General features: G+C 37.6%; 1 pseudogene; it reads left to right on the top strand.

The window, feature by feature from the left end:
* The first annotated feature begins 11,279 nt into the window (after positions 1-11,279).
* LOC118619661 lies at positions 11,280-12,458 on the top strand (annotated as a pseudogene).
* The last annotated feature ends 598 nt before the right edge of the window (positions 12,459-13,056 follow it).

The following is a 13,056-nucleotide window of genomic DNA, read 5'->3' as shown; positions in this document are numbered from 1 at the left end:
TTCTGGAGGACTTCCAAGGAGAAATCGACAGCAATACAATCATAGCAGGAGACTTCAACACCCCGTTGACCCAACTGGATAGATCCTCAAGACAAAAAATTAGTAAGAAAACAGAGACTCTAAATGAAGCACTAGACCAAATGGATTTAATAGATATCTACAGAGAATTACACCCCAAAACTTCAGAATTCACATTCTTCTCAAGTGCACATGGGACATTCTCAAAGACAGACCACATGATAGGACACAAACTAAATCTCTATAAGTTCAAGAAGACTGAAATCATATCAAGCATCATCTTAGATCACAATGGCATGAAACTAGAAATCAATTGCAACAAGAACATGCAAAGACATTTGAATACATGGAGGCTAAATAGCATGTTATGAAACAATGAATGGGTTACCGAGGAAAACAAGGAAGAAATTAAAAACTTCCTGGAAACCAATGAAAATGATCACACAACAACACAAAATCCATGGGATGCAGCGAAAGCAGTTCTGAGAGGGACGTTCATAGCACTACAGGCCTACCTCAAGAAGCAAGAAAAATTTATAATTGACTGTATTATCTCACAACTTAAAGACTTAGAAAGCAAGCAAAAGAAAAACCCAAAGCAAGTAGAAGGAAGGAAATAGTAAAGATCAGAGCAGAAATAAATGACATAGAGTCGCAAAAAACAATTCAAAGAATCAATGAAACAAAGAGCTGGTTTTTCAAAAAAAGATAAACATGATTGATGGACCCTTAGCTAGACTCACCAAGAAACAAAGAGAGAGAACCCAAATACACAAAATCAGAAATGAAAGAGGAGAAGTAACAACCGACACCACAGAAATACAAAAGATCATTAAGAGCTACTATGAACAACTATATGGCAACAAATTTACAATCTAAGCGAAACAGACAAATTTCTAACAACACATAGTCTTCCAAATCTGGACCAAAAAGAGATAGAAAACTTGAACATACCAATAACAACTAAGGAAATTGAAGAGGTAATCAAGACTCTACCAGCAAACAAAAGCCCAGGCCCAGATGTCTTCATGGGGAAGTTTTACTGAACATACAAAGAAGAACTAACACCCATTCTCCTCAAACTATTTCAAAAAATGCAAGAAGAAGGAAGACTTACAAACTTGTTTTATGAAGCCAGCATAATTCTAATTCCAAAACCAGAAAAAGACACTACAAAGAAAGGAAACTACAGGCCAATATCCCTGATGAACATAGACACCAAAATCCTCAACAAAATACTAGCAAATCGGATCCAGCAATACCTCAAAAAAATTATTCACCCTGACCAAGTGGAATTAAATTTAGGGATGCAAGGCTGGTACAACATTCGTAAATCAATAAATGTGATACACCACATAAACAAAATGAAGAATAAAAACCACATGATCATATCAATAGATGCTGAAAAAGCATTCAACAAAATCCAGCATCCATTTCTGATAAAATTGCTCAGCAATATGGGAAGAGAGGGATCATATCTAGACATAATAAAGGCCATATATGAAAGACCTACAGCCAAAATCATACTCAATGGGCAGAAACTAAAAACATGTCCCTTAAGAACAGGAATAAGGCAAGGATGCCCACTTTTACCACTCCTCTTTAACAAAGTACTGGAAGTCTTAGCCACAGCAATCAGATATGAAGAAAAAATAAAAGGGATCCAAACTGGAAAGGAGGAAGTGAAACGGTCATTATTTGCAGATAACATGATATTATACATAGAAAACCCTAAAGACTCCATCAAAAATATACTAGACTTAATAAATGCATTTGGCAAAGTAGCAGGATACAAAATTAACGTAAATAAATCGATGGCATTAGTATACACCAATGATGAACTCACAGAAAGAGAACCTAAAAACAATCCCATTTACAATTGCGTCAAAAAAATTAAGATACCTAGGAATAAACTTACCAAAGAGTTAAAAGATCTATTTCCAGAAAACTACAGGACATTGAAAAAAGAAATAGAGGAAGATATAAAAAGTGGAAGCATATACCTTGTTCATGGATTGGAAGAATTTTCATCATTAAAATGTCCATACTATTTAAAGCAATCTATAGATTCAATGCAATCCCCATCAAAATATCAACAACATATTTCACACAACAAGAACAAATACTTCAAAAGTTCATATGGAACCAAATAAGTCCCCGAATAGCCACAGCAATTTTTAAAAAGAAGGACAAAGTAGGTGAAATCACAATACCAGATATCAGGTTATACTAGAAAGCGACTGTAATCAAAACAGTCTGGTACTGGCACAAGAGCAGGCATATAGGCCAGTGAAACAGAACTGAGAACCCAGAAATGGACCCAAGGCAATATGCTCAATTAATATTTGATAAAGGTGGCAAGAGCATACAGTGGAGTAAAGACAGCCTCTTTAATAAATGGTGTTGGGAAAATTGGACAGCTACATGCAAAACAATGAAACTAGACCATCAACTTACACCTTAAACAAGAATAAACACAAAATGGATAAAAGACTTAAATGTGACCCCTGAATCCATAAAAATTCTAGAAGAAAATGTAGGCATCAAATTTTCAGACATCATATGCAGCAGAATTTTCACTGATACATCACCTAAGGCAACAGAACCAAAGAATAAAATGAACACATGGGACTACATAAAATTAAAAATCTTCTAAACAGCAAAAGAAACAATCATCAAAATGGAAAGACAACCCACTGTAAGGGAGAACATCATTGCCAATGATACATTAAATAAGGAGTTAATTTACAAAATATATAGCGTGACCATACAACTCAACAAAAGGAAGACAAAAAACCCAATTAAAAAATGGGCAGAGGAGCTGAATAGACACCTCTCCAAATAGGACGTATAAATGGCTAAGAGACATAGGAAGAAATGCTCAACATCACTAATCATCAGAGAGATGCAAATTAAAACAACAATGAGGTATCACCTCACACCTGTCAGAATGGCCGCCATCAACAAATCATCAAACAACAAGTGTTTGTGAGGGTGTGGAGAAAAGGGGCCTCTAGTACACTGCTGTTGGAAATGCAGACTGGTGCAGCCACTATGGAAAACAATATGGTGTTACCACAAAAAATTAAAAATTGAACTTCCATTTGACTCAGTCATCCCACTGCTAGGAATATACCCTAAGAAGCCTGAAATACCAATCAGAAAGAATAAATGTAGCCTCATGTTCATGGCAGCAGTATTTACAATAGCTAAGATCTGGAAACAGCCCAAATGTTTATCAGTAGATGAATGGATAAAAAACAATGGTACATATACACAGTGGAGCACTATGCAGCTGTAAGAAAGAAAGATCTCTTATCCTTTGAGATACATGGAGGGACCTGGAAAGTATTATCCTAAGTGAAACAAGCCAAGCAGAGAAAGACAAGTATCATATGATCTCACTTATTTGTGGAATATAATGAACATAACAGTCTGAGGAATTGGGTAGTCCAAGAAATGTGGAAGTGGGGTACAGACTGACAATCTTCAGAAGAGGGAGTGGTGGGCGAGAGATAAACCACAGAACTTATATGCATGTATTCATGAACAGTGGACATGGCCAACAAAGCAGGGGACAGGGCAGGAAGGGAAAGGAAGGGGTGAATCAGTGGGGGAAAAAGTAGAAACATCTGTAACAATAATAAATTAATTAATTAGAGAAAAAATTTTTAAAATCCTACTTCGCAGAAATTCATTTATCACTGTATAGTCTGGAACTAATTAACTGCGGTAAATGAGGGCCGACTGTAAGGACCATGCAGGTTAAAATTCCTGTGGAATTTTGTGATTTGGACAGATATGTAAGATGCTAAGACTATTTTACTTTAGAAATGGAGAAAAGGCATTTACAAATAACTCTAATACAAGGTGTACTGCAGTGAACATTGTATGAAAGTGTACATAAAATGTAATTAGACTACTAGAGAGGGAGAGCTTGTTTCATGCTGAGAGCATCATAAAAGCCTAAATTGGAAAGATATATTTAACTTGGCTTTGCAGAATAGAGTTTCAGGAGGGAGAGAATAGAACAAGCAAAGGCAATGATGTACAAGAAAGGGACAAAACAGGCAGGAAGATTGTGAAGTTTGATATCTGTGTGATATGTCTCAAATATTAAGGTTCTACTGGATATGGAGGCACAAAGAGAGTAATTTTTATATGGTTTTTGACTCTTTAATGAGTATTCTGTAGGCAATGGAAAGCCAATGAATGTTAAATCTGGACTTGACCAGTGCTGTGCTTAGTTAGGTTGGTGGGAGAAGGTGCATGGCTCTATTGGATGAACGACAAAGTGGAATGAAATATATCAAATCAGGGGACTATTGAGATAGGCAAAGGACTAGGCCAGCTCAGGAAGCAAGATTTTTAACTGGGAAGTAGCTGACTAGATAGTTCGGAGGGCAACAAAAGGGATTCTGCAAAAGAAGTGATAAGAAGTAGCATTGAAGTGTTGGAATCTAGTGATAGAAGAAGTAACAAAAAAAAAAAAGCTAGACTTTACAGAGATAGTTTCATGAATGTTGACACCATTAGTAGAGATGGAGAATACAAATATAGGTCTTTCAGGTTGGAAGGAGCTTTAGTTCTGGAAAAGAGAGCAATCTTAGAAGATTACAGAATTTGGATTCTCAACCTTCTAGTCTTAATTTAGTAGCTACAACCTACTGGGTGCTTAGTATATGTTATGAGACATGCTGAAGGCATTAACGATGGGCTCTCATCTAGTTTTCAGGACTTCCTGTGATAGTACTCTTTCTGTTTTACATGTAGGAAAGTGGAGATTTAGAGAACTTGGTATGTGATAGATGTCCTACAGTGTGTTAGTGGCAGAGCCAGGTTTCAAGGTCAGGTTTTTCTCTCTCCAGAACCAGGCTCTTCACTATTACATAGGACCCTACTTTTGTATGCCTTCTCCCCTCAATCAACTAATCTGTGAATCCTGGTAATGAGGAGCCACATTTTGCACTTCTTGATAGCTCTCAGATTGCTAAAGACAAGACTTATTCAATTTAAGTATTCAATTAGTATCTGTTGAATGAAAGAATATTGAAGTCTACTTAAAGATTCCCAAGGGACTTTTAGGAAGTTAAAACTTCCATATTTACCCAATAAATATGTGCTTGAATTTAAGAAAATACAGCTAGTTAACTCAGTTAATTTGAACATGATACTGATGAGGCCAAGGTCATAGGTTTAATTCCCTTGTGGGCCAGTTCACTTTGCACTATTTTTGAGCTCTCACACTTAAACAGACTCTCTATCAAATGCATACAGATTGTCCCAAGGGAACCAGCAAAAGTGAATGACTCAATGCAAATCCATCAGCACTGTTGAAAAAACACCTTGAATAATAAAACCTACTTATGGCTGGTCACTGATGTCACTTATGTTTATGTGCCCTGCTGGAATTTGTTATTCTGGAGTCCAAATTAGGTCATTTATCTTAAATAAAAGAGGATTTAATAATTTAAACAAAGATTATTAAAATGATTTACCAAGTAATTTATAGCAGGAGAAAACACATTGAGTTCATTTAAAGATTAATTTGATTTATATAAGAATACTTTTACTAAATTAAGTAGTGTATTCTTAAATAGTTCCCTAGATTGTGATATAACAAATTTGCTTCTGGATAAAAAGAAAAAAGGAAGAAAGAGAACTTAAGGGAATGATATATTGCGTGGAAAGGTTATAATGGCTATCTAGGGCACATATTTCTGGGTTTGAATATTGGATTTACAACTTACTGTGTCATCTGAACAACTTGCTCTCTCTGAGAATTAGTTTTTTACCTGTCAGATAATACTATGGACCCTACAGGGTTGTTCTCAGGAGCTAGTAAAATTATACATGTAAAGCACCTTGCATACAGGTGAGTCTTAAAAAAATATTAGCTCTGCATTTCTCAAAACACCTTGCGTTTATTCCTCTGAATTGTAAGTGGTGTGAATAATTGGATAAATTATCGTAAATAAAATTCTAGAATTTAAAAATATCTGTGTTACCTTATTCAAATACATATTATAAAGGGTTGATTAACTTTTCTAAGAAATTTTAATTTTAGCTGATTCATGTTCTTCATGTGTAAAATATTTGTTTTAGGAATAGGAAAGTATAACTTCTGATAATAATTTTGCCTTTTCTTTTGCAAAGGTGAATTTTACTCCTTTATGATTCTTAATTGAAATTAAAATTGTAGTTCCTTAGAGGAACAATAACTTTAAACAATGAACTTAGACAACAATGCTTGGCAGAAAGAGGGATAAGGAGGAGGGTGTCTTTGGGGAAAAAGGAGAAACATCTGTAACAAAAAGAAATTAATAAAAAGAAAAAAGACTGTGGAATGCAGAGGTTTTCTGCATTATCTACTGGACGAATCACTGTGAGTCATTATACAGTATAGAGTTTAGTTTATTTCCTATTTGTAAAGAATAGACTGAAGGATCAGGCATTATATGTTTGTTGGGGTCAATCACCCTCTTTATAACATAGATATTATTCTCCCCAACAAACAGGCAAATTAGTATTTTTGTAAAAATAGATTAGTCACAAATTCCAAACAAAAATATGCTGATTAATTTAAGACCTGGCATTCCTAAATAAGTATTTGGAAACATTTATAGATAGTAAAGATTTAACCTACATCCACCTCTGGATAACAGTCTCTCTAGGTTTCTAACATGCATCCATTCTTTAGGACAGAGCACCCATTGTACTGAGCCCTTAGGCTCTAAGTGGTATCTATTAATCTCTGTTACTTGTAGTCTCATTTTTCTGATTCATGTTGCTCTTGTCTAAGGACAGTTAGCAGAAGAAAGAATAAAAATGTAGTCTTGGGAAGAAGGATGGGGACAAATATTTGAAATAGATGGAAGAATCAGAAAAAAAATCAAAGTGGAAGCATTAAGATGAAGAATTTATGGAGAACCATTTGTATTGACCAATAAAGAAAATGAGAAGTTTGTGGATTAATATTTTAAACTCATACCCTGAATTAGAATCTAGCAAATCAATGCCAGGAACCAGCAAATGTACTTAGCAATTAGCAGGGGGGGAAAAGTGAACTAGTTAATCAGCTTTGGAACCTACCATGGTTCAATTTTGCATTCTGATTAAACAATTTCATCTACTTGTCAGAGAATCGGGAGGAGGGGGGCAGTGGGGGAAAAGTGAGGGACATCTGTAATACTCACAACAATAAAGATAAAAAAATAATAATGTGCTGGTACAAGGAATTTGCTATAAATAGCAATACTAATTGCAGACACTCAAGCCAAGCACACATACCGCACACTGTGTGTATGTCTTTTGTTGTGTGGCTCTGCCAATGAAGCTACTCTTGCTGCTTCTACCTTTTTCTTTCTTGGGCACAGTACATCGATTTACTAAGTTCTCTGGTGTTTATGTAGGTGTGAATGAGTAAATATGTGTGTGTGTGTGTGTGTGTGTGTATTCTATTTAATTAATTAATTAAATAAATAATTTTTATTACAGATTTTTCTCCTTTTCCCCCCACTGATTCTCCCCTCCCCTTCCCTCCATGCCCTGTCCCCAGCTTTGTTGTCCATGTCCATTGTTCATGCATACTTGCATATAAGTTCTGTGGTTTATCTCTCCCCCAACCACCCCCTCTTCTGGGGATTGTCAGACTATGTGTTTCTAGAAATTTGTCCATTTTGCTTAGATTGTCGAATTTGTTGCCATATAATTGTTCACAGTAGTTGTTAATGATCTTTTGTATTTTTGTGGTGTCAGTTGTTACTTCTCCTCTTTCATTTATGATTTTGTGTATTTGGGTTCTTTCTCTTTGTTTCTTGGCTAGTCTAGCTAAGGGTCCATCAATTTTGTTTATCTTTTCCAAATACCAGCTGTTTGTTTCATTGATCCTATGAATAGTTGTTTTGGACTCTATGCCATTTATTTCTGCTCTGATCTTTACTATTTCCTTCCTTCTACTTGCTCTGGGGTTTTCTTTTTGTTTGCTCTCTAGTTCTTCAAGTTGTGAGGTTAGATAGTCTATTAGAGATTTTTCTTGTTTCTTGAGGTAGGCCTGTAATGCTATGAACTTCCCTCTCAGAACTGCTTTCGCTGCATCCCATAGATTTTGTGTTGTTGTGTCTTCATTTCTATTGGTTTTCAGGAAGTTTTTTATTTCTTCCTTGAACTCCTCGGTGACCCATTCATTGTTTAATAACATGCTATTTAGCTTCCATGTGTTCAAATGTCTTTGCATGTTCTTGTTGCAATTGATTTCTAGTTTCATGCCATTGTAATCTGAGAAGATGCTTGATATGATTTCAGTCTTCTTGAACTTGTAGAGAGTTTGTGCCCCAACATGTGGTCTATCTGAGAATGTCCCATGTGCAATTGAGAAGAATGTGAATTCTGAAGTTTTGGGGTGTAATTCTCTGTAGATATCTATTAAATCCATTTGGTCTAGTGCTTCATTTAGAGTCTCTGTTTCCTTGCTAATTTTTTGTCTAGAGGATCTATCCAGTTATGTCAGCAGTGTGTTGAAGTCCCCTGCTATTATTGTATTGCTATCAATTTCTCCTTTAAAGTCCTCCAGAAGATTTTTAATATATTTTGGTGCTCCTATATTGGGTGCATATATGTTTATCAAGGTCATATCTTCCTGTTGGATAGATCCTTTCAATATTATGTAGTGGCCTTTTTGTCTCTAGTTATGGCCTTCATTTTGAAATCTATTTTATCAGTCATGAGTATTGCTACCCCAGCTTTTTTTTCCTTTCTGTTTGCTTGGAAGATTTTTTTCCATCCCTTCACTTTCAACTTATGTGAGTCTTTTGTTGTGAGGTGGGTCTTTTGTAAACAACATGTAGATGAGTCATGCTTTCTCATCCAATCAGCTACTCTGTGTCTTTTTATGGGAGCATTCAGTCCATTTACATTTAAGGTGATTATTGATATGTACTTATTTATTGCCATTTTTGTTTAGTGTGGTTATATATTATTTCCTATTTCTTCTGCTAATTACAGCAGTCCTTTTAATATTTCTTGCAGTGTTAGTTTAGTGCTAATATATTCCCTTAGCCTTTTGTTGTCTCTGAAGCTCTTTATTTGACCTTCTATTTTGAATGATAGCCTTGCTGGGTAGAGTAGTCTTGGATTCAGATCCTTGTTTTTAATGACCTTGATTACCTCATGCCATTCCCTTCTGGCCTGTAGTGTTTCTGTTCAGAAGTCAGCAGAGAGCCTTATGGGATTTCCTTTGTAGGTAACCTGTTGTTTCTCTCTTGCTGCTTTTAGGATTCTCTCTTTGTCTTGAATTTTTGGCCCTTTTTAACTATGTGTTTTGGAGTGGGCTTGTTTGGGTTCTTCTTACTTGGGGGACTCTGTGCTTCTTGAACTTGAATGCCTTCTTCCTTCACCAAATTAGGGAATTTTTCTGTCACTATTTCTTCAAATATATTCTCTAACCCTTGTTCATTTTCTTCTTCTTTGGGGACTCCTATGATGCCAATGTTACTACGTTTCCAGTTGTCCTACAGTTTTGTTAATCTGTTTTCCTGTTTTTTAATTATTTTTTTCTTTTGGTTTTCTGCTTGGTTGATTATTTCTACCCTATCTTCTAATTCACTGATCCGGTCCTCAGCTTCTTCTACTCTGCTATTTAGACTTTCCAATGTGTTTTTTATTTCTGATATGTCATTCTTCATTTCTTCTTGGTGGTTTTAATTTCAAACTGGTTGATTTTCAACATTTCTAAGTCTTTACTCATGGTCCTCATGTCCTTACACATGCTGTTGAGCTTCCTGACGATCATGGCTCTGAATTCTAGTTCTGTTAACTTGCTTAACTGCACCTCATTTATCTCATCTTTGGTAGAGGTCTCTTGTTCTTTCATTTGGCTTTTATTTCTGTTTTTCACCATTTTGACTATCGCAGTGGGCTTTGGAGTCTGCCAAATTTTTCCTGTGGGAATTGGTGTTCTGCTGTTTGGTTCCCTGTCCTGGGTTTGGATGAGTCAGGAAGAATCCACTCTAAACACCACTGTCAAGTCTTAGCTTTCCTGGTTAGAGTTGCTATCCCAGGGAATGGTAGTTATCCTCTAGCTTTTTTGCCTGGAGGCTATTAGTAGTTGTCACCTGAAGAACCTTGGTTTCTGAGTTGACTGAAAAACTCTCTCAGGACCTCAGTGTAAGAGGATTTCCAGAGGGTGGGGTAGATGCTGGTTAATGGGCCTCAGTTAGCATTTTAATGGCCACCAGGTGGGGTTGAATCTCCAAGGGAGGGGCTGCCGCCTCTTCCTAGGGCCCTGGGAAGGAGTAAGATGTCCACAGTCCTGACTGGCTGCACTCAGCAAAAGCTCTGAGCACCTTCCAAATCCCGAGTGTCCCCACAGAGTTCCAGTCCTGTCTGCCCTCCCTCTGTCGGAGCCCAAGGTGAGTGGCTGCTGCCATTTTAGCTTCTGTCTGAGCTCTGTGTGTGGAGCCACCTGAGACTTTAACCTAAGGGCGCTGCTCCCAGCTAAGGGCGGCCAAGGCTGCGGCAGCTCCCAGCCCCTTCTCTCGTCCTCGCAAGCTTACCAGGATTGAGTCAGTGTCCCTGGTTATGTGGTCCTCCAAGCTGCCTTTTGGTTGCCCCTTCCTGACGATTTGTCTGTATTTTCGTTGTAATTCCAGTTTGGTCCTGGGAGATGGTCTGTGTAGCTTCCATTCACTACGCTGCCATTTTTTCTCCTCTGTGTGTGTATTCTTATAAATGAGCAATAGCACAAGCTTTAAAAACAATTTCTTTTTATTTGTTCCTAGACCTTCAAATCCCATTTTTCAAAGTGGAAAACCACTGAGCTAGCCTTATGAGACACTTTCATCCTGGTATCACTTTCACTCTTTTATAGATGGTTTTTGTTTCTCCGCTTCATTATTTTCTCTAAAATTATAAAAGGATTAGCCATTGTGTTGCTGTGCTTTCCCACCTCAAGTTGCTGCTTGTCATGGAATCACTGAGCTGTAACTGAGAGAACCCTTTATGCTAACTGGATGGAATTGCTGATAACTGGGGGGACTGGAATGTCAGGTTTCAGGTTGGGGCAAGACTGAAACCTGTGCTGAAACTGAAAAAAAGCATAGTAATCTAAAATCTAACTGCATCTCTATTTCCAGGAAATTCTTGGAATGTGAATTTGGTAAGTTAGAAATTAATCGTAAAGACGTGGTTTACCTTTTGCAAAATTGGCCCATTGGCCCCTGTTACCGCAAAGCTGACTCTTTTCCTCCTGTCTTTTTTGCAACATGAGTGTGGATTCTGCTTGTCCCCAAAGCCTGCCCTGCTCTGAAGCATCTAGTTCTGGGGAACCTTCATCAGTGCCTGAGATTTATGAGTCTGAAGAAGATTATGCATCCTTGCAAGTCTCATCAGCTGAGACACTCCACATGGAGACTGTCTCTCCTCTTCCTTTCTCCATGGATCTGCTTATTCAGAACAGCCCTCATTCTTCCACCAGTCCCAGCATACTACTACCCACTGCTGTAGAGAACAGTACAGGGAAGAAGGAGGAGAAAGTCCAGGTCAAGAAACAGAAGATCAGAACCGTCTTCTCTCAGACCCAGCTCTGTGTACTCAATGAGAGATTTCAGAGACAGAAATATCTCAGCCTCCAGCAGATGCAGGAACTATCCCACATACTGAACCTTAGCTACAAACAGATTAAGACCTGGTTCCAGAACCAGAGAATGAGATGTAAGAGGTGGCAGAAATACAACTGGCCAAAGAATAACAACCGTATGACCTAGATGAGTGCAGCAACTACAGAGTACCTGGGCCTCTCTTCCTGTCACCAGGGGTGCCTGGTGAATGCTTCTAAAAACCTCTCAGTGTAGACCAACCAGACCTGCGGTAATATAACTTGGAGCAACCATTCCTGGAACAGCCCATCTTGGAACTACCATTCCTGGAATAGTCAGACCTGGTGCCCCCAAACCTGGAACAACCAGGCTTGAAACAGCTAGTTCTATAGTTATGGAGAGGAATCCTTGCAGCCCCAAATCCAATTCCAGCAAAATCCTGTCAGTGACTTGGAGGCCACCTTGGAAACTTCTGGGGAAAGCTATGATGCAATACTGCAAACCCCTAAGTATTGTAGCACCCAGCAAACCATGGATTTATTTCCAGATTACTCCCAGCAAAATCCTGTCAGTGACTTGGAGGCCACCTTGGAAACTTCTGGGGAAAGCTATGATGCAATACTGCAAACCCCTAAGTATTGTAGCACCCAGCAAACCATGGATTTATTTCCAGATTACTCCCAGCAAAATCCTGTCAGTGACTTGGAGGCCACCTTGGAAACTTCTGGGGAAAGCTATGATGCAATACTGCAAACCCCTAAGTATTGTAGCACCCAGCAAACCATGGATTTATTTCCAGATTACTCCATGAACATACAGCCTGACTCAATGATCACACAGCCATGAACATATAGTGTGGCAATGGGTATGTTATTCAATCTGAGTTTGGGCAGTGGCTGTATTACCTCTGCTAAGAGTTTTTTATCTATGTGTCTCTGCCTTGGCACACTGTTTCTCATTATGCTTGTTGTGCCCATTTGGAGGGGTGGGGTGTGACTGGAGTCTAATCAAAGAGGTTTCTGCAGCCTTGGTGCCATAGACAAATGATAAAAGATGTCTCTGGCTGTAGATAATTAGATATAATACTATTTTGGTTAACTCTAGGATCTAGAATCTTAACCACAAAAAATAGAAAGTAAAAGTACAAAGATGTGTGATAAAGGAATATTCGTGTTTTCTGGGATTTGGAAACTTGTTAAAAACCTCAATTCAGGTGAATGGTTAGCTATAATATGCTTCACTGATTTCCTCTGCCCCTTTTGCTGTTTTACTACATACAATCCCTAATTTGTTTATTACTCAAGTATTTGTGAAAGATGTTTTGTATTTTGCTGTCTCATGGTAATAATACCAGTTTGGCTGATTAGCTTATAAGTTTAAATACAAATAAATAAAACTTCTGTTTTACCATTAAAAAAAAAAAAAGACATGATTTACATAGGAG

The sequence above is a fragment of the Molossus molossus genome, unplaced genomic scaffold (assembly GCF_014108415.1).
Source record: "Molossus molossus isolate mMolMol1 unplaced genomic scaffold, mMolMol1.p scaffold_m16_p_7, whole genome shotgun sequence".
Classification (NCBI taxonomy): Eukaryota; Metazoa; Chordata; class Mammalia; order Chiroptera; family Molossidae; genus Molossus; species Molossus molossus.
The sequence above is the reverse complement of the archived record's forward strand: the minus strand, read 5'-3'. Positions and strand labels throughout refer to the sequence as shown.